Source organism: Bos mutus, chromosome 2, assembly GCF_027580195.1.
Source record: "Bos mutus isolate GX-2022 chromosome 2, NWIPB_WYAK_1.1, whole genome shotgun sequence".
Lineage (NCBI taxonomy): Eukaryota > Metazoa > Chordata > Mammalia > Artiodactyla > Bovidae > Bos > Bos mutus.
The window spans coordinates 84,673,907-84,697,481 of record NC_091618.1 but is presented as its reverse complement, the minus strand read 5'-3'; positions in this window follow the sequence as shown (position 1 = coordinate 84,697,481).

Here is a 23,575-nt window from a genome sequence, read left to right as displayed (position 1 = left end):
AATAAATATTTCTTCATTTTGTCATTTGCCTTTCACTTTGTGGTAGAATTTGTGCTTAGTGTTGAGTTTTGCAAGTCTGAAAAAAACTAAATTTTATATGGTCAAAATTTTACATCAGCCTATTAATTTGTACATCCCTTTTTTATTCTGGATCTATTAATAGTTCATCACTTTGATAACTATTATTATACTGTGTTGTTTAGTCACTCGGTCATGTCTGACTCTTGGCAACCGCTTGGATTGTAGCCCATCAGGTTTTTCTGTCCATGGGATTTCCTAGGCAAGAGTACTGGAGTGGGTTCCAACAGTTTGTATAAGATTCCCCCACTTATTTTCTTTCATTTTCAGAGTTTAATAGCTTTTATTACCCAACTATTTTCAAATAATATTTAGAACATTTTCCCAAATGGACACTAAAGTGTTTCTAATTTGAATTGAATCACATAAAATTAGGATGATTGGATAATATGGTCTTCCTATGCCAAACCATAGACCTCTCCTCCATCTATTTAATTTTTAATCTCTTAATTAAAAAAAATACAGTTTTCATAATATGGGGCATGTACCCTTGATTAACATTTAACCCTAGGTATATTATGTACTTATATTACCTAATATTAATTGGTTTCTTTTACTTGATATACAGGTACACTTTTTTGGAAATAAATTTTATAATATGTCAATTATAAAACTCATTTTTAGGTATTATTGTTTCATGATTGATTTACCTAGTTTTCTAGTGGCACTGTAATTTTCAAGAGATTTATAATTACACAAAATTTTTAAGATCCCATGCCACCTGATGAAAAATTATTTGACCTGATTAGTTGCTGGTACATTCAGTCATGTCAGTGCTTTCTCTTCCTCTAGGTTTAAACTCACCCAACTCATGTTTTGCCCCTTCCTTCACTGTAATGTTGAGAGTCCCATGGGGCATCAAGTAGAGGGGCAACCCCTATTCTGAGGTATCTGTTCTCTTATGACACCTTATGAAACACCCATTCCCCATTCACAGGTGCTCTGGTTACTGCTTACATGTCCCCTGTTCCCTTTGTCCTTAATCATATGGTGCATCCTGCCAGTATGTACATATATTCCATCATGATAAATTTGGGATGCCTTTGGGCTCTCTGTATCTCTCTCTTTATCTCTCTTATTCTATCCTGTTCATTCCACTTAACCTCACCCTACCCTACCCTCAATTTCTGTATCTGCACAGGAATGTGGAAAAGGTTGCCCTATTCTCTGTGGTTGTCTATCATCAGACACTTTCATCTCCAGTATCCCACCCTGCCATCACACTGATGCCCTGATAAGTTTGTCTCGTGGGAATAATCTGTAAGGCCAGTGCCATCATGTGCATTTGGCAAGTTTTATTTCATAATCAATGTCTATAAATTTGTGTTTAGAGAGTATTATTTTAATTGCATTAAATGATTTATTATCATGAAAAGGACTATAAAATAGTTATTCAAATACAATGCAATTTAAAGAAAGTTTCTTACTCTGGAGAGCTAGCTTTTAAAGGACTTTGTTCTGAAAGAATGGCAGTAATTTTTTGTTCAAATACTCAACAATGTACTTGCTGGTATTTTATTAAGATTCTGTAACAATAAACATTTATTTTACTTTTGGCAGTAAAAACAAGATCTTCTAGGTAAGAAGGACATTAACATCCATCAACTTTTTTTGCAAAAGTCAGTTATTTTTTCATTTGTAAATCACCATGCGAGGTGCTAATCAATTACTATGGGTATTAATAATCATGAGAATGCTGTGAATAAACCGTAATAGTAAAAATAGCTGACCCCCCCCATTCTTGAGCACTTGAATGGATATACATTGCTGCATGCTTTCTATAGTTAATATTTATCTCAAACCTATGGATTTCCTTGTATTATTGATAGAGAATGAACTCTGACATAGAAAAGTTCAGGAGTTTGCCAAAGGCACACACTTTGAGAGAAACAGAATATGGGTTTATCATCATCATAAGTCATTGTACCTGTCCTGAGATTTTTTTATCTAATTAAGCACAGGCTCTGGAATTGATATGGTTAGGTTCAGATTCAAACTCTGCCACTTCCTAACTGTATGATTTCAAAGTAGTTACTTAACCCCTCTCTGCCTCAGTTTTACCTTCTTTAAAATTCATGTAATAGTTTCAAATACCCAGTTTGATTGAAGATTAAGTTAGTTAATACATATAAAGTACTTACTGGTGTGTAGTTAGCACTCAGCAAATATTAACTATTAGAAATCAAATTATATAACTGAAAGTATAGCAACATAATAATTACACAAATTACTATTATTAGCATATAACTATAGTTATTGACATTGCTGCTAATGCAACAATTTTGTCATTAATTTCAATCACTTTCCCCATACGATGAAATATTTATGAATATATTTTCTTATGATTCATTTTAATCTTTAAAATAGATGTTAATCATGGTATACACAGAAGTCACAACAAGGTCCAGCTGTATGCTAGGATCATGAAGAATTTTTAAATAGTTTTACAGTTTACAATGCACTTCACATCATTGCAGCCGTTTACTGATATATTCCCACAAGAAAATGTTGCAGTAAATGCTTCATGAATGTGTTCATTTAAAGTGAAAACGTGCTTGAGACTTTGGGGCTTGAGAATTGCCTTTTATTTATTGGTCCAATAAAAAATATCATATTATCTACTTCATCTACTTTTTCTGCAAGGTGCAATATTATTATGAATACATTTTGCATGCATTTATGGATTTTTATCTTTATCAAATTCAGCTTAAATACCAATTTAAGCCAAGAAATCTGGTTCAAATGGGGAAAAAATGGCATGTGATCTTTTTATATTTCTAAAAATCTGCTTTATTTTATTTAGAAATGGTATTGTGGCAATTTTGAATCTATGCTACTTCTTTGAGACACTTGTGTCTAGACTTTGATATAGGTACTTTTAAAAATTTATTTTACTAAGATGCTTTCTTTGTTTACATTTCACCATTTCTAATAGCTTCCCATTTCTTGTGTCTAAATGATCCTTTTTCTTACTATAAAGTGCTGATCCAGTTTCAATTTTGTTTTAGTTGATGCAGATAATCTTACATTAAATAATCTGGACTAAACTTCTCATTTCTGCTTAAGGAATAACTCTAAATATGATTAAAATAATAAGTCACTCTTTCAGCAAGGTGCTAATTATAATTGACATATTAAATTTTGTTCTTATCTCTGTAACTTCACTGAGACCTCATAAATGTTAGGAGTTTTAACATAACAACATGAGATTCAGTTTTGTCAAAGGTGGTCAGTCACTTCAGTCAGTTCAGCCACTCAGTCGTGTCCAACTCTTTGTGACCCCATGAATTGCAGCACGCCAGGCCTCCCTGTCCATCACCAACTCCTGGAGTTCACTCAAACTGATCTCCATCAAGTCGGTGATGCCATCCATCCTCTGTCGTCCCCTTCTCCTCCTGCCCCCAATCCCTCCCAGCATCAGGGTCTTTTCCAATGAGTCAACTCTTCGCATGAGGTGGCCAAAGTATTGGAGTTTCAGCTTTAGCATCAGTCCTTCCAATGAACACCCAGGACTGATCTCCTTTAGGATGGACTGGTTGGATCTCCTTGTAGTCCAAGGAACTCTCAAGAGTCTTCTCCAACACCACAGTTCAAAAGCATCAATTCTTTGGCGCTCAGCATTCTTCACAGTCCAATTCTCACATCCATGCATGACCACAAGAAAAACCATAGCCTTGACTAGATGGACCTTTGTTGGCAAAGTAATGTCTCTGCTTTTGAATATGCTATCTAGTTTGGTCATAACTTTCCTTCCAAGGAGTAAGCATCTTTTAATTTCATGGCTGCAGTCACCATCTGCAGTGATTTGGACCTCACTAAGCTTGGAGTTTCAGATTCAGATGCTAACAGTTGCCAGCCAGAAAACTTAAATTTGAATGAAGTCAGTTTATTACAAGACCAACAGAGGGTGAGGAAGATCTCAGGGATCAGGAGAATGAATACTTCATTGAAAAGAAACGGGTGCTGCATGCTTGTTTGTGCCCTACCCTTTGTGACCCCGTGGACCGTAGCCTGCCAGGCTCCTCTGTTCATGGAATTCTTCAGGCAAGAATACTGAAGTGGGTAGCCGTTCCCTTCTCCAGAGGATCTTCCCTACCCAGGGATTGAACCCAGGTAGATTATTTATGGTCTGAGCCACAAGGATACTGGAACTGGTTGCCATTTCCTACTTCAGGGGATTTTTCCAACCTAAGAGATCAAACCTGAGTCTTCTGTGTCTCCTGCATTGGCAGGTGGGTTCTTTATCACTGAGCCACTTGGGAAGTCATTGAAAGGACAGATGCTATGAAACTCATTTACTTGCTACTAGGTAGCAATGTGTGTTTACTGTTATCAGCTCTTTAGATTTTTTTTTCCTAGAAATTTAGATTTTTTTTTAATGTAAAGTCTCTCCATTTTTAAATGTTTGTAGTCCACCTTTTTTTCAGATACTGTAATTAACAAATGTGTCATTGCTGTGCTCATATCTGGCACACAGGCACTTATTTAGTAAGTAAATTTTGAAGGCAATCTCATTTATAGAGTAAAATTGTGCCTTAGTCCCCTTACATCAAATAACAGCAAATTCTCTGAAAATTTCATGCAAGAAAGTAAAAGTATTTTTAAAACTGTATATGTCTATGATTTCAAACTTAAAATATTTTCTTTTATGACTCCCTATAAATACAATTTTTAATGAGAACCAACCCCCTTAAAGATTTTTCTTGCTATGAGTATCTTTCTTATCCATAATAAACATTTTTCTTAGTTCAGAAAATATAGCATCAATCCTTTTTTTTTTTTTTTTTTGCCCGGGCTTTACCTCTTACTATTTCCAAACATATACTCGTATCAAAGACAAAAGACTTTAGGTTGAAAATGAAACACACCAGACACATAATCAAGAACTTCACTCAGATATATGTCAGCTGTAGTGAGAAGTCCTCAAACAACTAGACTACAGATTCAAAACTAGAGTTGGTTACAACTTTTTCAACTAGAACACAAAAGTTTACCTTGCATTACCAAACCTAACATGAGTCTAATGATAAAGTCACAGGGCAGCCTGGGTACCTTTTAGATTACTATAATTTCTTTTAGACCTTACAAGCCTAGAGTACTGAATGAATTTGCTTAGGTAATTTGGTTCATTTGTCTCCCACTCTTTTGCTATCAGTTCTCAAGCTTTTGAAAACATCCTTTTAGCCTCTCTGTACCTCCCCTTCCTGACTTTCTTTCTGTTCTGAGTTTTGCTTAGGTTATTCCATCTCTATGTAGCAATATAATTTCTTTCAAAGCCTAAACTCTCCCTTATTTGAGAAAAGCTTTCAGTATGTTGTTAGCTCACTGTTTTGTATACCATAAAAAAATGACTGATACTGTGGGAACATTCCAATCATGATTGCTGTTACCAGATTTTCCATAGCTATTCAATATCTTAAGCTTGAGTTATTCATTTTCCCTCAGTGTACATTTTTTTTGGACTGAAGTAACAAGATTTTATATAAATATTTACTTTGCTAATTAACTTAGCAATCATCTATAAAGGAAATAAAGTCAGTTCATGCCTAACTTTCCATTTCTCACAATGCAACTAATATTTCACTTTTCTCTCTTATTTTAGACAGCTAATAATGTCTTGTATTTATGACTTTCAAAGATAATCATCTCCATCACCTTATATTCTCCAACTATTGTAAGCAGTACAAGAAATATCACCACCTCACTTCTGAAAGGAAACTGAGGAACTGTACTAGAAGAAAGGGTGAGCGCTGCCAGATGAACAGCCAACGAGCCACGTAAATTCTCATGGCCAAGGTGAGCAACCTGGGAAAATTTACGAATCTCAGTGAATGGGGTAGCAATAGCAACTTTTGATGGTAATAGCTTCAAGGATACTGGGATTGCTTTTTGTTAGTAGACCACAGAGATGACTTCTCAGGTCTGTTTCAATTTCCTTTAGAATCAATTGCTCCCCCTAGTCCATTCTGAAGGAGATCAGCCCTGGGATTTCTTTGGAAGGAATGATGCTAAAGCTGAAACTCCAGTACTTTGGCCACCTCATGTGAAGAGTTGACTCACTGGAAAAGACTCTGATGCTGGGAGGAATTGGGGGCAGGAGGAGAAGGGGACGACAGAGGATGAGATGGCTGGATGGCATCACTGACTCAATGGACGTGAGTCTGGGTGAACTCCGGGAGTTGGTGATGGACAGGGAGGCCTGGCGTGCTGTGATTCATGGGGTTGCAAAGAGTCGGACACGACTGAGTGACTGATCTGATCTGATTCCCTCTTGGTCTACCCTGGTGGCTCTGATGGTAAAGACACTGCCTGCAATGCAGGAGACCTGGGTTTGATCCCTGGGTTGGGAAGATCCCCTAGAGAAGGAAATGGCAGCCCACTCCATTTCTCTTGCCTGTAGAATTCCAGAGACAGAGAGAGGAGCCTGGTGGGCTACAGTCCATGGGTCACAAAGAGTCATACACGATTGAGTGACTAACACTTCCACTTTCGCTGTTCCCCCTTAGATACTATGGCACACTCTTCCCAAAACAGAACTGCCATACCTTGACTTTATATTTCATATTTTCTTTTGGGGATTAATATCTTTATCTGCCATATTAATTTAAAACTCCCCCATTTTCTATTAGATATGTAAAAACATTTGGCACCACCATATGCTCTCATTTCAGTTTGTTTGAATGCTTCTGTACCCATTCATGAAAATTCCTATAGATAATTATAAGCCAGGAAGGAGTTGAGTCACAGGAAGAAAATATGAATAATACCCATTTCATAGCTTTAAAAGTTACCAATTTTATGAATTCAGACATGTCTGTAGTTAATTACAATACAAAGTTAGCCAATAGTTAGTTGCAATACAAAGTCAAGATCCTAAAACATATTAACCAGGTGTAATGGAAATAAAGGAAGTAGAATTATCTGTGCTTTGAAAAAAATGGCAAAATTTTACAAAGCAGTGAATTCCCTTTGGGTTTTCTAAGATGAATAGGGGCTAGAAGCCTGAGAGAAAGACCTATCTAACAAAGAGAATAACATGACAAAAGAATACGTTTGAAAGAACAAACGTACGCCTTACCTGGGAATGATGACAAAGGACCAGGGCCTATGGAAATGCGGTACAAGCTAAGGCTGGAATCTAACGTCATGCTAAGACATTTGTACTTTCTCCTAACGGTGATGGGTAGCACAGAGACATTACATTGCCAACAAAGGTCTGTTTAGTCAAGGCTATGGCTTTTCCAGTGGTCATGTATGGATGTGAGAGTTGGACTGTGAAGAAGGCTTAGCGCCGAAGAATTGATGCTTTTGAACTGTGGTGTTGGAGAAGACTCTTGAGAGTCCCTTGGCATGCAAGGAGATCCAACCAGTCCATTCTGAAGGAGATCAACCCTGGGATTTCTTTGGAAGGAATGATGCTAAAGCTGAAACTGCAGTCCTTTGGCCGCCTCATGTGAAGAATTGACTCATTGGAAAAGACTGTGATGCTGGGAGGGATTGGGGGCAGGAGGAGAAGGGGACAACAGAGGATGAGATGTTTGGATGGCATCACTGACTCGATGGACATGAGTCTGAGTGAACTCCTGGAGTTGGTGATGGACAGGGAGGCCTGGCATGCTGCAATTCATGGGTTCGCAAAGAGTCAGACACGACTGAGTGACTGAACTGAACTGAACTGAAGAAAAAGAGAGGAATGAACAGTTTTGTTCTATGGAGTACAGGTAACTTGTGGCAGCGTAAAGGATAGGAGAAAACATCCAAGGATGCCACTAAGGAAGATGTTTTAAGAGGTCATACCAGTCCTTAAAGCTTGAATTCCAAGTTCAATCAGCATAATAATTTCCTTGCTTATAATCCTAACTTCTCTGTCTGTCTCTCTTGCTGCTTTAATGTATTCTCTGACAAATCACAAAAAGCAGGTCAATACAACTCTCTTCCTGATCTGTTCCTGCCTCTGGCTAGAGGAAAACATGCAACCTGGAAATTGTTCTTGCCTTTAATTATAAACAAGATCCTTAATGTTATCAGACAAACATGCTATGCATTTCTCATCCCACACTCCTAGTTTATTGCATCCTTGCCTCTATCCCATAAGCCAACACTTCTTACAAATCCTATATCCAGTGGATTACCAGAATTCCCACTTCACTGAGAAAGCTGAAGTAATGCGAAGAGAATTTTTGCAAATTCCAAATATTACACCTACTCACCTACCAGCAACTGAAAACATGAACCTCTGCTACTAATAATATATGTATGTGATATACATTCATAGGTAGAAAGACAGAGTAATATGGATGTGGATGGACCTGGAATGTGAAGTCAAGTGGGCCTTAGGAAGCATTACAATGAACAAAGATAGTGGAGATGATAGAATTCCAGTTGAGCTCTTTCAAATCCTGAAAGATAATGCTGTGAAAGTGCTGCACTCAATATGTCAGCAAACTTGGAAAACTCAGCAGTGGCCCCAGTACTGGAAATGGTCAGTTTTCATTACAATCCCAAAGAAAGGCAATGCCAAAGAATACTCAAACTAGTGCACAATTGCGCTTATCTCACATGCTAGTAAAGTAATGCTCAAAATTCTCCAAGCCAGGCTTCAGCAGTACGTGAACCGTGAACTTCCAGATGTTCAAGCTGGTTTTAGAAACGGCAGAGGAACCAGAGATCAAATTGCCAACATCCACTGGATCATCAAAGAAGCAAGAGAGTTCCAGAAAAACATCTATTTCTGCTTTATTGACTATGCCAAAGCCTTTGACTGTGTGGATCACAATAAACTGTGGAAAAGTCTGAAAGAGATGGGACTACCAGACCACCTGATCTGCCTCTTAAGAAACCTGTATGCAGGTCAAGAAGCAACAGTTAGCACTGGACATGGAACAACAGACTGGTTCCAAATAGGAAAAGGAGTATGTCAAGGCTGTATATTGTCACCCTGCTTATTTAACTTATATGCAGAGTACATCATGAGAAACGCTAGGCTGGAGGAAGCACAAACTGGAATCAAGATTGCCGGGAGAAATATTAATAACCTCAGATATGCAGATGACACCATTCTTTTGGCAGAAAGTGAAGAAGAACTAAAGGGCCTCTTGATGAAAGTGAAAGAGGAGAGTGAAAAAATTGACATAAAGCTCAACATTCAGAAAACTGAGATCATGGCACCCAGTCCCATCACCTCATGGCAAATAGATGAGGAAACAGTGGAAACAGTGTCAGACTTTATTTTGGGGGGCTCCAAAATCACTGCAGATGGTGACTGCAGCCATGAAATTAAAAGACGCTTACTGCTTGGAAGGAAAGTTATGACCCACCTGGAAAGCATATTAAAAAGCAGAGACACTACTTTGCCAACAAAGGTCCATCTAGTTAAGGCTATGGTTTTTCCAGTGGTCATGTATGCATGTGAGAGTTGGACTATAAAGAAAGCTGAGCACCGAAGAATTGATGCTTTTGAACTGTGGTGTTGGAGAAGATTCTTGAGAGTCCTTTGGACTGCAAGGAGATCCAACCAGTCCATCCTAAAGGAAATAAGTCCTGAATATTCATTGGAAGGACTGATGCTGAAGTTGAAACTCCAATACTTTGGCCACCTGATGCGAAGAGCTGACTCATTTGAAAAGACCCTGATGCTGGAAAGATTGAAAGCAGGAGGAGAAGGAGATGACAGAGGATGAGGTGGTTGGATGGCATCACCGACTCAATGGACATGGGTTTGGGTGGACTCCGGGAGTTGGTGATAGGGAGGCCTGGTGTGCTGCAATTCATGGGGTTGCAAAGAGTCAGATATTACTGAGCGACTGAACTGAACTGATGTGATGTACATTCTTAGGTAGAAAGACAGAGTAATATGGATGAGGATGGACCTAGACATAGTGTATATTTATAGATATAACTGGTATATGAACTAAAGTAAACTCCACCAACTAGACCCAGTTCTTTCCCACTCCAACATACACTGTCAATTTTCTCCTACCAACATCAGTATTTCCCTCTCCATATACTTCTGTTATCTTGTAAACATGCTGTTATTTTTTCCTTCTTAATCTCTCTAATCTTCTCTTTTCAGTTATGATTTTAGCCTTTGGTCCTTTTTTTATGAAATTTCCTACAAATGTTCGAACTCTCTTACTGATGTCCCTATGCCCATTCTCCTGGAGCCTATTTGAAATGCCCTAAACACTGCTTTGTCAAGGTCATCAGTCATCTCCACATTGCCATGTTCATTGCCTAGTTCTCGGTTTCTAGCATGCTTGATCTGGAAGCATTTCCCCACTTGGCTCCAGACACTCCCTTGGTTTTCCTCCAACTCACTGTTTCCTTCTTCCCAGAGACTCCTACTAGCTTTTATTTCTCTTTTTACCTTCATATCGCTGGGTGCCAAAGGATTTGCTCATAGAATTGATTGTGTTTTGGGCCTCTTCTCCATTGGATACCTCATTCAGGCTCATGGCTTTAAATATCACCTGTAAGTGCCTTCTAAAATATTCCTTCTAAAATTGAGATTCCACATTTCAAAGATTTAATTCTAGTTTTCTGCACCTACAGACATTTATATAAACAAAAGTTGGAAGCAGTTTGACTTGAATATAAACTCAAATGCCTATTAATGATCTAAATATGTACTAAGTAATCCTTATTAAACCAAATGTTCACATCAAAGCTGTTATCCTTATCTTTCTCTCCTCTAGATTCAAGTCAGAGCAAGAGAGGGGTAGGAAAAATAAGGAGTTAAACTTTCATGAACAGAAAACAATTTCTTTCATATGATCCACTCTTTTCTCCCTTCCCAAGACTTCTACAGGAAATGGGGTTAGAGTTCTACAGAAACCAACTTAGAAAAAAAAGAAACATTCTCACAAGATACTCATCCGCTGACAATCTGAAAAAAAAAAAATGACTTAATTAATTGGTTGAGAATCTTTGGTAAAACATTTATAAAGTATGAGAAATTTGCATAGTTGCTATTTAAACAGGGTAGATAATAACACTTTCTAAGAAAATAAATGGGGGAAGAAAAAGCCTTTTTAACCATACTGATGAATATACTTATATAATCTCCAAACTGCAAATCAACTATGAATTACTCATTATTTCAGTATCTATATATTCCAACAGATACTTACTATTGCCAAAATGTCTTTTTCTTCCAGTTCAAGTTCAACTGTATTTGTATTTCATGTGGTTTTGCTGTCCACATTGATACTCATTGAAAAGTGATGACTATTTAGAAATTTTAAAGATTTTTTTCCTAATTTGGCTGACCAAGTTAACAGATGTTTCATAAAAGACTTTTTATATTAATTCTTCCTGATGTTAGCAACATTTCAAGATAAAGATAAAATTACCCCTCTGCCACCTCTCAGTTTGACAGAGTTAATAATAATCACTTTTTATTCAATATCTGCATTAGAGGTTTTTTAGATCTTCACAATCTACTGTGTTTTTTTATTGGGAAATGCCTGATCTGTTGTCAATTTTAAATAACTAACTCATAAATTTTTACTTGATCCACACTTTAATGGAGAAGAGTACAACAGTTTGAAACAAGCTGCTGACCTTGGTATTAAGTGTAATTTCTAATAAATTAAATGTGGGCATGTGTACAAAGAGAGATGGAGGCTTCTCGATGATTTAGGTGTTGTTTTCCCAGTTTGTAGAGAACGAGACCTAATAAGATCTTTTTTGCCTCCCTTTTATTCCCATTTCTTCTCCCCTTTTATTAATTTTACTAATATAACTAATCAAAAATGTAAATAACAAAGGTACCATTTTTTGCAGGGGTATTTACTGACACCAAAGCCTCGCAATAGGAAAGAGGTGAAAATTGTTTGCTGGTGTGAAACATTAGGACTATGAAAGTGAAAGTGTTAGTCGCTCAGTTGTGTCCAACTGTTTGTGACCCCATGGACTGTAGCCCACTAGGCTCCTCTCTCCATGGGATTTCCAGGCAAGAACACTGGCGTGAGTTGTCATTCCCTTCTCCAGGGGATCTTCCCAATCCAGGGATCCCACATTGCAGACAGATTCTTTACCATCTGACCCACAAGGGAAGCCCCCATTAGGGCTAGAAAACATTTTAATTATACACATTTAAGAATTCCTACTCAAAATTATCTGAAGGCTTATGCCTCTCTTGAATCTGCTTTCATAGGATTCGTTCATTCCCTTAAGGTCAAGTTTCAACAATAATAAAGTAAGAGATAAGCCCTTAAATACTTGAGCAATGACGTTTTAATTTGGGCCTGATGCCAATTTATCAATTTCTCACCCTTATCCCCATTTAGGGTTCCCCAGGCAGCGCTTTTGATAAAGAACCAGTCTGCCAATGCAGGAGACATAAGAGACGTGGGTTCGATCCCTGGGTCAGGAAGATCCCCTGGAGAAGGAAATGGCAACCCACTCCAGTATTCTCCAGTGTCTCCAGGACACACCAGTGTTCCTTGGAAAATTCCATGGACAGAGGAGACTGGTGGGCTAAAGTCCATGGGGTCAAAAAGAGTCAGACATGGCTGAAGAAACTGAGCACAAGCATCCCCATTTAATTGACTGACAGAACCTGAACGGACTAGTGAATCCAATCTCAGTTAAACATTATCTGGGATAAGAAAGAAATGCCCATGTTTTCAATATAGCAAGCCATTAATGTAAGAAAGTATTCTGACCTAATCCTGTAGTTTTCTACCATGGAACTCAAAGAGCACCTAGCCTTCTGTACTGAAGAAATAATTAGCTACTTGGAAGGCTGTCTAGGATTTTTTTCAGAAGTTTTGAACAAAAACAAGACAAAGAAAAATACAAACAAACACGAAAGCAGTGTCTGCAGAGTTAGGAAGGAAAGGTACAAACAAATCCAAGAAGAGGTATTCCAGTGGATCTGGCCATGTCAAAGCCCTCTGTTCAGACTTTCTTAGTAGAGGTTCCTATGGAATTCCACACTGACCAGTGTGGGACTTTGGCCAGAATTAAACTTTGACCTTAAACATTTTGACAGAAACTTCTCTGTGTAGGGGGGAATTAAATTTACTAAAACTAGGAAATATAAAGAAGCTGACCTAGAATTAAAAGGAGTGAAGCATGGTTGCCAGCAGAGCCTCTGGGGTTGGACCACTGGGTTAAGACCTGGTTCCTCATTTGCTGGCTGTGTGACCTTGGGCAATTTTCAAATACATAAATTGGGATGATAAGAGTAAAATACATATCCAATTCTTCTGAAGATTAAATGAGGTCTAATCTATAAAGCATATATTGCAGTGCCTGGCATATACAACACCATCGATAAATATTATTATTGAGCCAAGACTAAACAAATATCTGAGCTTTAATTCTATAACAAATCACTTGATCCTTTAATCATGGGTGCATATATGTGTTAGTTGCTCATGAGTCGTGTCTGACTCTTTGCAACTGCATGGACTGTACCCTGCCAGGCTCCTCTGTCCATGGAATTCTCCAGGCAAGAATACTGGAGTGGGTTGCAATTTCCATCTCCATAATCATGGGTATGTTGCTGCTAAGTTGCTTCAGTCATGTCCGACTCTGTGACCCCATAGACGGAAGCCCACGAGGCTCCCCCATCCCTGGGATTCTCCAGGCAAGAACACTGGGGTGGGTTGCCATTTCCTTCTCCAATGCATGAAAGTGAAAAGTGAAAGTGAAGTTGTTCAGTCGTGTCTGACTCTTAGCGACCCCATGGACTGCAGCCTACCAGGCTCCTCCGTCAATGGGATTTTCCAGGCAAGTGTACTGGAGTGGGGTGCCCTTGCCTTCTCCGATCATGGGTATAGAAGTTATTAAGACTCAGTTTTTGATTCTTCCAACCCAAGAACATTATATATCTCTCCATCTGTTTGTGTCATCATTGATTTCTTTCATCAGTGTCTTATAGTTTTCTGCCTAATAGGTCTTTTGTTTCTTTAGGTAGGTTTATTCCTAGGTATTTTATTCTTTTTGTTGCAGTAGTGAATGGGATTGTCTCTTTAATGTCTCTTTCTGGTTTTTCTTTGTCAGTATATAGAAATGCAAGTAATTTTTGTGTATTGTTTTTATATCCTGTGACTTTACTATATTCATCAATTAGCGCTAATAATTTTCTGATAGCATCTTAAAGATTTTCTATGTATAATACCATGTCATCTGCAAATAGAGGGAGTTTGACCTCAAAAGAAAACAAGTAAACACAGTTATTATGCAACAAACTAATCGTTATGCTAGATGTTAGCACAAAATCTTCTGGGAGCAGAAAGGATATAGGGGCATTTTTTCTGGATAAAAGATGAAAATGATGCCCCCAATACAGTATTAGATTCTGTGAAGAGACATCAAAAATATGGCTCTGCCACATGAGGACATAATGGAGTTTAGGTCAATGAAAGTCTCCATTCAGGCTTTGTGGTTTCAAGGTCACTGGTGTTTACATAAAATAGCCTAAATCTAAACCCCATTAGTTCTTCTAATCTCCTTCCAATCATCGATTTCCTTGGTTTTCTCTAAATCCTAAAATCATAAAACAGTGTCCTATGGAGAAAAAAAAAATTTCAAAATCAGAAATTTAAATAAAAGTAGTTATATGAATTCCACATCTCTCCAAAGAATCTCCTTCGTGTATAAATGAATTATGGTTAAAATGTGGCCCCAGTAACATGTGGAAGGAAATTCCAGTGTGGCATATAATTTATTCTGTGGCTCTAAATTATTTTCTCTATATTTCTGATATCATTAATGTATTAACCATAATTAAATTCTTATGATGTGCAGTAGGTAAAACACCTTGGTGCCTCTCAAAACTGCACTTGATGAATAATGTGAAAAATATATCCCCCAACACCTGCTGAGTTCCAACTATAAAATAAAACTGGTAGTAACAATTTTAGATTAGCATTCAACAATTACCTTGCATTTATTAGTTCTTTTAAATGTTTTATTAGAATTGAAACAACCAATATTTGCTCATGTTTCATTAAATCCCATTTTCAATGTTCAGCTCAAACCTAGTGATAAAGGAGAGTCCTTTGAGCATAGTGGTAATATCATCTAAGCCTGAAAATAACAGAAATGACTTCAGAGTCAACATCTCTTTGGTCTAAGGTAACAAGAATACCTGAATAATTGCTCAAAATTATAATAGTAATAAAACTTGAATAAAGAACCACTTACGGTTCATCCGGTATAAATTATTTTAAGCATGTCTAATAAAAGAAAGCTTTAAAAGAGCATTAGCAGAATTTATTTAATTGCAGTGTGTTCAGGGCAGTGTTATATTATGTACCTGTGGCTTTTCAGAATCACACACAGTCTGGTGTTTAATGTGTATAATCAAACAAGAAAATTATAAAACTGGAAACTATTCTTCAATGGTAAATTTTTGTTCACTGAACTGTCAATTGTGGATGGATTCATGATTGATCAGAATAATACACAATGGCACAGTGTAATTCTTTACTGTGATGTTGTAAAATGGAGTATTGCTTCTGTTATTTTATCCAGTTTGCTTTTATATGACAGGGTTTATTGTGCATTATGTTGTAGCTCATTCCTCTGTTCACAATGCCTACTGATGTGTAATTATGACTTGTCTGAACTGTAAGAAGGAGCAGTAAGTGAAAGGAAATCTGCAAGTACACTTGATTTATGAGTCCTGATACTATATTACAGTCCTAATCTGCCTGCTTAACTTAGCTTCAGGCTAACTTACTGTATAACATGCTTATGATTAGCACTGTAGCAAGTTGTGGAAGATTTACTCTGAAGGAGCTACTAGACTTTAAAAAAAAATGATTTAGCCATTATTTCAGTTACAGGTAAGGCAATAAATTATTTCTTTTATAAAGACCTCATGTCAAGGAATGACCATTATGAAGGCATTTTTGTGTGGTAACAAAGAGCAGCGTGGGGAATGTTTTTTCCACGCTAAATATCATAAAGTTATTGGTTATATTTTATGATAAAACCATCCGTATTTCTTTGCTTCTTTATGTGTTCATATACAGTAGCTTTTGCCTGGCACTATCATTATACTATGAGAATATCTACTTTGATCCAGGGTATCTAATTTTTTTTGCAAGAGTTGCCAAAAATAGAAATTACTACGGATGAGCAAATGAAAGCAAACCCATAAAGCAATGACCTCAGTGTCAGCAAGGAAAGATGTAAGCAAATTTGCTTTTTTTAATCACCATTCACAAAGATAGATACAGCTGGAGTTAAGCCTCACAGTACCATTATTGAATCCTAGCATATTCAATTCACTTGCTTTTAGTAAATTAAAGTTATAAATTACCCTTTGTTTCCTCAGATCCAATCTAAGTCACCAATAAGAAAAATACTCTTCCTCCAAAGCTTATTTGTGACCAGGTTTTGTTAAATATCTAGCAGAAAAGAAACAACTTGAAAAATCATCTGTAACTCATACTTGGATATGAAATAAACAGCTTTGATTGTGCATAAGGACAGGCAAGCATCTCTGAGTCATTACAGAAATATCTTTAAACAATATAAATGAGATGGATATTCCAGAAGTTTAAAAAATCTTATCACTTATATCATCTTATTTTTAATTTTCTTTTGTTCAACATAGATTCTATTTCCCTATCTTCTATCCCTCTTGAACATTGCTTCTATAATCAGCAAAAAATGGGTTTTTGGATCTAATGAACTGAAATATAAATTATTAACTGATTAGTTCATGATAAAAAAAATAAGTTCCAAGAGTAGCATTCTATTAAACTCATGGTGAACAACAGAAGGGCTGTGACTGTGAACACAAGTATCCTCAAGCTTAACAACTTTAGAAAAGTTAGTCAGAACAATGATATTTTATAATGAATAATACACCCTATTAAATTGTGGATTTGCAAGAAATGCTTTGCAATACTTTTGGTCATCCCATGCTAAATAATTAGTTCATTTTCTATTTCTTGGCACAAAATGTCAGCCTTATTTTGGACTTCTTGAGGTAAATTCATACTCAGAACCCTTCATTGCCATAATATCTTTTTGTAAATGTGTGACTGATAAGGGGGATTTTTCTCCTTTGGGCATCACTGCAGATAGCATCTGCCAGATTATGCAGATGATATTTAGTGAGCTAAAGGTCTAAGTAGTGGAAGATAGTCCTAAATATGCACTTCCTCTACCAATTATCAAATTAAACTTGATTCTTGGCCATTTGAACAAATTGTAGTAGGAAACCAAAACGGTTTATATGCACTTTGGATTCAAGTCAACTTCTTTCAATTTGGTACCTGTGAATTGTTTCTCTAATGGTTCAACTATCAGTGGAAAAAGATAGATGGAGCCACATACCATTAGAATGAGCCAATAATCCAGTCCAGTGCTGTTCTCGCTATACCAAATATTTCAAGGCTGAAATAGCTCACCCTCAGAACAGACAACAAATCTTTTCTATGCAAGCATTCTATCAGTAAGAACATCACTGTCTTGAATGGTTGGGTCTAAAAGAGTAGTTATAAAGTTTTCTGATGATGAAATAAAAATAACAGTGAAATTGCCTTGGGTAGCAACAAAAATTGCCTTGTAGGTTACCATATTTTCAATGACAGTATCTCCTCTATTACATTCAAGGAAGTTACACACAGACAGTCCCATATCAGTTCAGTTCAGTCGACATTTGTGTTTGACTCTTTACGACCCACTGGAAGAAGCAAGACAGGCTTCCCTGTCCATCACCAACTCCTGGAGTTTGCTCAAACTCATGTCCATTGAGTTGGTGATGCCATCCAACCATCTCATCCTCTGCCATCCCCTTCTCCTCCTGCCTTCAATCTTTCTCAGCATCAGGATCTTTTCAAATTAGTCAGTTCTTTGCAATAGGTAGCCAAAGTACTGGTGTTTCATCTTCAACATCAGTCCTTCCAATGAATATTCAGGACTTATTTCCTTTAGGATTGATTGGTTGGATCTCCTTGCAGTCCAAGGAACTCTTAAGAGTCTTCTCCAACACCACAGTTCAAAAACATCAATTCTTTGGCACTTAGTTTTCTTTACAGTCCAACTCTTACATCCAAACATGACTACTGGAAAAACCACAGCTTAGACTAGATGGATATTTGGCAAAGTAATGTCTCTGCTTTTTAATATGCTGTCTAGATTGATCATAGCTATCCTTCCAAGGAGCAAGTATCTTTTAATTTCATGGCTGCAGTCACCATCTGCAGTGGTTCGGAGCCCAAAAAAGTAAAGTCTGCCAATGTTTCCCCATCTACTTGCCACAAAGTAAGAGGACCAGATGCTATGATCTGAGTTTTCTGAATGTTGAGTTTTAAGCCAACTTTTTCACTCTTCTCATTCACTTTCATCAAGAGGTTCTTTAGTTCTTCTTTGCTTTCTGCCGTAAGTGTGGTATCATCAACATATCTGAAGTTATTGAAATTTCATCCACATATCTGAGGTTATTGATATTATTGATATTGAAACAAGCAGCAATCTTGATTCCAGCTTGTGCTTCATTCAACCCAGCATTTCTCACGATACACTCTGCATGTAAGTTAAATAAGCAGGGTGACAATATACAGCCTTGACCTACTCCATTCCCGACTTGGAACCAGTCTGTTGTTCCATGTCCAGTTCTAACTGTTGCTTCCTGACCTGCATAAGGATTTCTCTGGAGGCAGATCTGGTGGTCTGGTATTCCCATCTCTTGAAAAGTTTTTCAGTTTGTTGTGATCCACACAGTCAATGGCTTTGGCATAGTCAATAAAGCAGAAGTAGATGTTTTTCTGGAATGCTTTTTCCTTTTTGATGATCCAACAGATGTTGACAATTTGATCTCTGGTTCCTCTGCCATTTCTAAATCCAGCTTAAATGTCTGGAAGTTCACAGTTCATGTACGGTTGAAGCCTGCCTTGGAGAATTTTGAGCGCTACTTTGCTAGCATGTGAGATGAGTGCAATTGTGCTGTAGTTTGAACATTCTTTGGCATTGCCTTTCTTTGAGATTGGAATAAAAACTGACCTTTCCAATCCTGTGGCCACTGCTGAGCTTTCCAAATTTGCTGGCATATAGAGGGCAGAACTTTCACAGCAACATCTTTTATGGATTGAAAGTAGCTCAACTGGAATTCCATCAACTCCAATAGCTTTGTTCATAGTGATGCTTCCTAAGGCCCTCTTGACTTCACATTCCAGGATGTCTGGCTCTAGGTGAGTGATCACACCATCGTGATTATCTGGGCCATGAAGATCTTTTTTGTGTAGTTCTTCTGTGTATTCTTGCCACCTCTTCCTAATACCTTCTGCTTCTCTTAGGTCCATACCATATCTGTCCTTTATTGCACAATTGTTTGCATGAAAATTTCCCTTGGTATCTCCAATTTTCTTGAAGAGATCTCTAGTGTTTCCCATTCTATTGTTTTCCTCTGTTTCTTTGCATTGATCACTGAGGAAGGTTTTCTTATCTTTCCTTGTTTTTCTTTGGAACTCTGCATTCAAATAGGTATCTTTCCGTTTCTCCTTTGCCTTTCACTTCTCTCCTTTCATAGCTATTTGTAAGGCCTCCTCAGACATCCATTTTGCCTTTTTCTACTTCTTTGTCTTGGGGATGATCTTGATCACTGCCTCCTGTACAATGTCTCTAACCTCCATCCATAGTTCTTCAGGAACTCTACCTATCAGATCTAATCCCTTGAATCTATTTGTCACTTCCACTGTATAATCCTAAGGGATTTCATTTAGGTCAAATGTGAACAGTCTAGTGGTTTCTCCTGCTTTCTTCAATTTAAGTCTGAATTTGGCAATAAGGAGTTCATGATCTGAACCACAGTCAGCTCCCAGTCTTGTTTTTGCTGACTGTATAGAGCTTCTCCATCTTTGGCTGCAAAGAATATAATCAATCTGATTTGAGTATTGACCATCTGGTGATGTCCATGTGTAGAGTCTTTTGTGTTTTTGGAAGAGGGTGTTTGCTATGGCCAATGCATCTTCTTGGCAAAACTCTGTTAGCCTTTGCCCTGCTTCATTCTGTACTCCAAGGCCAAATTTGCCCAGTACTCCAGGTATTTCTTGACCTCCTACTTTTGCATTCCAGTCCCCTATAATGAAAAGGACAGCTTTTTTGGGTGTTAGTTCTAGAAGGTCTTGTAGGTTTTCATGGAACAATTCGACTTCAGCTTCTTTGGCATTATTGGTTGGGACAGAGACTTTGATTACTCTGTTATTGAACAGTTTGCCTTGGAAACGAACAGAGATTATTCTGTTGTTTTTCACATTGTTTTTGACATACATCCAAGTACTGTATTTCAAACTCTTTTGTTGACTATGATGGCCAGTCCATTCCTTCTAAGGGATTCTTGCCCACTGTAGTAGACACAATGGTCATCTGAGTTAAATTCACCCGTTCCAGTCCATTTTAGTTCAATGATTCTTAAAATTTCACTTGATGAAAGTGAAAGAGGAGCATGAAAACATTGGCTTAAAACTCAGCATTCTGAAAACTAAGATCATGGCATCTGGTCCCATCACTTCATGGCAAATAGATGGGGAAACAATGGAAATAGTGACAGACTTTATTTGGGGGGGGCTCCCAAACCACTACAGATGGTGACTGCAGCCATGAAGTTATACAGGACTGGGAATGCAGACTCTTGGAGGGCACAAACAGAACCTTGTGTGCACCAGGACCCAGGAGAAAGGAGCAGTGACCCCATAAGAGACTGACTCAGACTAGTCCATGAGTGTCCAGGAATCTCTACTAGAGGCATGGGTTGGCAGTGGCCTCCTGCAGGGTCAGGGGCACTGAATGCAGCAGTGAATGCATGGGACCTTTTGCCATTATCTTCATTACCTCCACCGTAGTTTGGACTCATGTCAAACAACAGGGAGGTCATGTCAAACAGCAGATCATGTCAACAACCCACCCATCAATAGAAAATTGGGTAAAGATATATTGAGATGGTCCATCAGAACAAAACTCAATTTCCCCCTCAGTCAGTCTCTCCCATCAGGAAGCTTCTATCAGCCTCTTATCCTTCTCCATCAGAGGGCAGACAGAATGAAAACCACAATCACAGAAAACTATCCAAACTGATCATGTGGACCACAGCCTTGTCTAACTCAATGAAACTATGAGCCATGCCATGTAGGGCCACCCAAGATGGATGGATCATGATGGAGAGTTCTGACAAAACATGGTCCACTAGAGAAGGGAATGGCAAACCACTTCAGTATTCTTGGCCTGAGAACCCCATGAACAGTATGAAAAAGCAAAAAAGATAGGACACTGAAAGATGAACTCTCCAGGTCGGTAGGTGCCCAGTATGCTACTGGAGATCAGTAGAGAAATAACTCCAGAAAGAATGAAGAGATGAAGCCAAAGCAAAAACAGTACCCAGTTCTGGATATGACTGGTGATGGAAGTAAAGCCCCATGCTGTAAAGAGCAATATTACATAGCAATCTGGAATGTTAGGTCCATGAATCAAGGCAAATTGGAAGTGATCAAACAGGAGATGGCAAGACAGTCTTATGTGACTATATATTCAGCTGCTATTCAAGCCATACATTATTAATTAAATTGAAATGGTGATGTATTTATTTAAAACTCTGAAACAATCTAATTTTCCTGCCTTTCATGAGCTAGGGTCTCTTAACCAGTTATAGTCTCTGTATGTAAGAGTTTGACTCAGATTCTCCAGTCTTCACTTAGGCAAACTTTCCATGGCCATCAATGTTTAGTACAATCAAGTCATTGTTACATAGTTTAGGATGTTTTCCTTTGAAAGCATTGTGAAAATTCATACAATGTGCACATTTGTAGTATTCCTTATATTAATAGTCAAAAATAACTTTATAAAGTGAAACATTTGATAATTGATCCCAGTATTTCTTCCAGAGAATAATTAGTATACCCCCAGTACTCTTGCCTGGAAAATCCCATGGACAGAGGAGCCTGGTGGGCTGCAGTCCATGGGGTCGCTAGGAGTCGGACACGACTGAGCGACTTCACTTTCACTTTTCACTTTCACACATTGGAGAAGGAAGTGGCAGCCCACTCCAGTGTTCTTGCCTGGAGAATCCCAGGGATGGGGGAGCCTGGTGGGCTGCCATCTATGGGGTCGCACAGAGTTGGACATGACTGAAGCGACTCAGCAGCAGCAGCAGTTTTCTTCTAGTTAGATTTCTAAATAGACAATTTTGAATTAACAAGAAGATAGCAAGGCATCTTTGTCTGATGATCACATTATAGATTAATAAATGAATTGCCAACCTTAAAAAAGTTATCTTACCCAGCTGCCTTATTAGGGAGCATTGCTATTTTCTCTTCAAAAGAGCCTTGGACCTGATATTAGAAAATCTGGATTCAGTTCCCTTTGCCATAACATATTTCTGAATCTTTAACATGTCATTTCATATTTACTTTTCTTTTAATATACCTTAATAATTGCTTTAAATACAGGGTTTTGTGAAAATTAAAAGCAAAAAATAGGATATTTTATAAACTGAGATCCATATATGTAAATATATATATACTATATATGTATATAAATAGGTTATATATGTGTCTATTATCACTATCATCACCATGATCATCTAATTATCATCTCATTGGACTTTTGTCTCAAATTGTTTCCCTTAAATAATGCTGTGATCACAGCAGCCACTTGGCTTCCCAGACTCTAACTTAATCATATCTGGTCACAGCATGTACTCAGTAATCTTCTTTACTGGCTTCAGGGCCTCCTACTAAACCCCCGAAGTGCAATTCCTCTCCAACACACCTAATTTTCTTTTAACTCCTGTATGAAAACAAGCTATCATATCTAGACGAGTTTCTTCTCCAACATTCTTACTCAACTCCTTTAGAGAGTAATTTAAAATCTATATCCTTTGAGAAATCTTTTGCAATTAATAGAGATTTGCTATGTCATTTGCATCATCCCATGCCACCTAATCAAGTCAAAGCCCTATGTATAAATGACGATAGCAGTGCAGCTTATGAATGTAACATTACTTATGTTCCTTCCTACTCAATTTGTTATTTGATGTGCATCATAGTCATGGCTGCATTTTTGTTAAGTCCCAAATACTAAATAAAGAACTAAGACTAGCCACGCTCAGGGAGCATGTCATGTTACAGTGAAACTGTGCACTTCCCAGTAGATGCTGGCTTTTCTTTTTCTGATAATCATTCAATGGAAAGATACATTTACTAGAAATATTTAAATGATATATATTAACCATTTACTTGGGTTGACTTCTACAAATTAAAAAAATAATAAGTTCTTTACATCAGAAACTGTACTTTAGGCAGTAACTTTTACAGGTGAAGGTCTTTATAAAACTATTTTCAGTAGGCTTTGGGATATTATTTTTGAAAAACAATGGGAAGTAACTTATTACACACTTAAGTTTTAGCAATACAAAGTAAAACTCAGGCTATTTCTAGAAGAAGAATTAAATAAATTTAATCATACAATAGGAGCACTTACTATATATAATAGAATACTTATATTTTTGTTTTATACAGAAGTAAAAGAATCA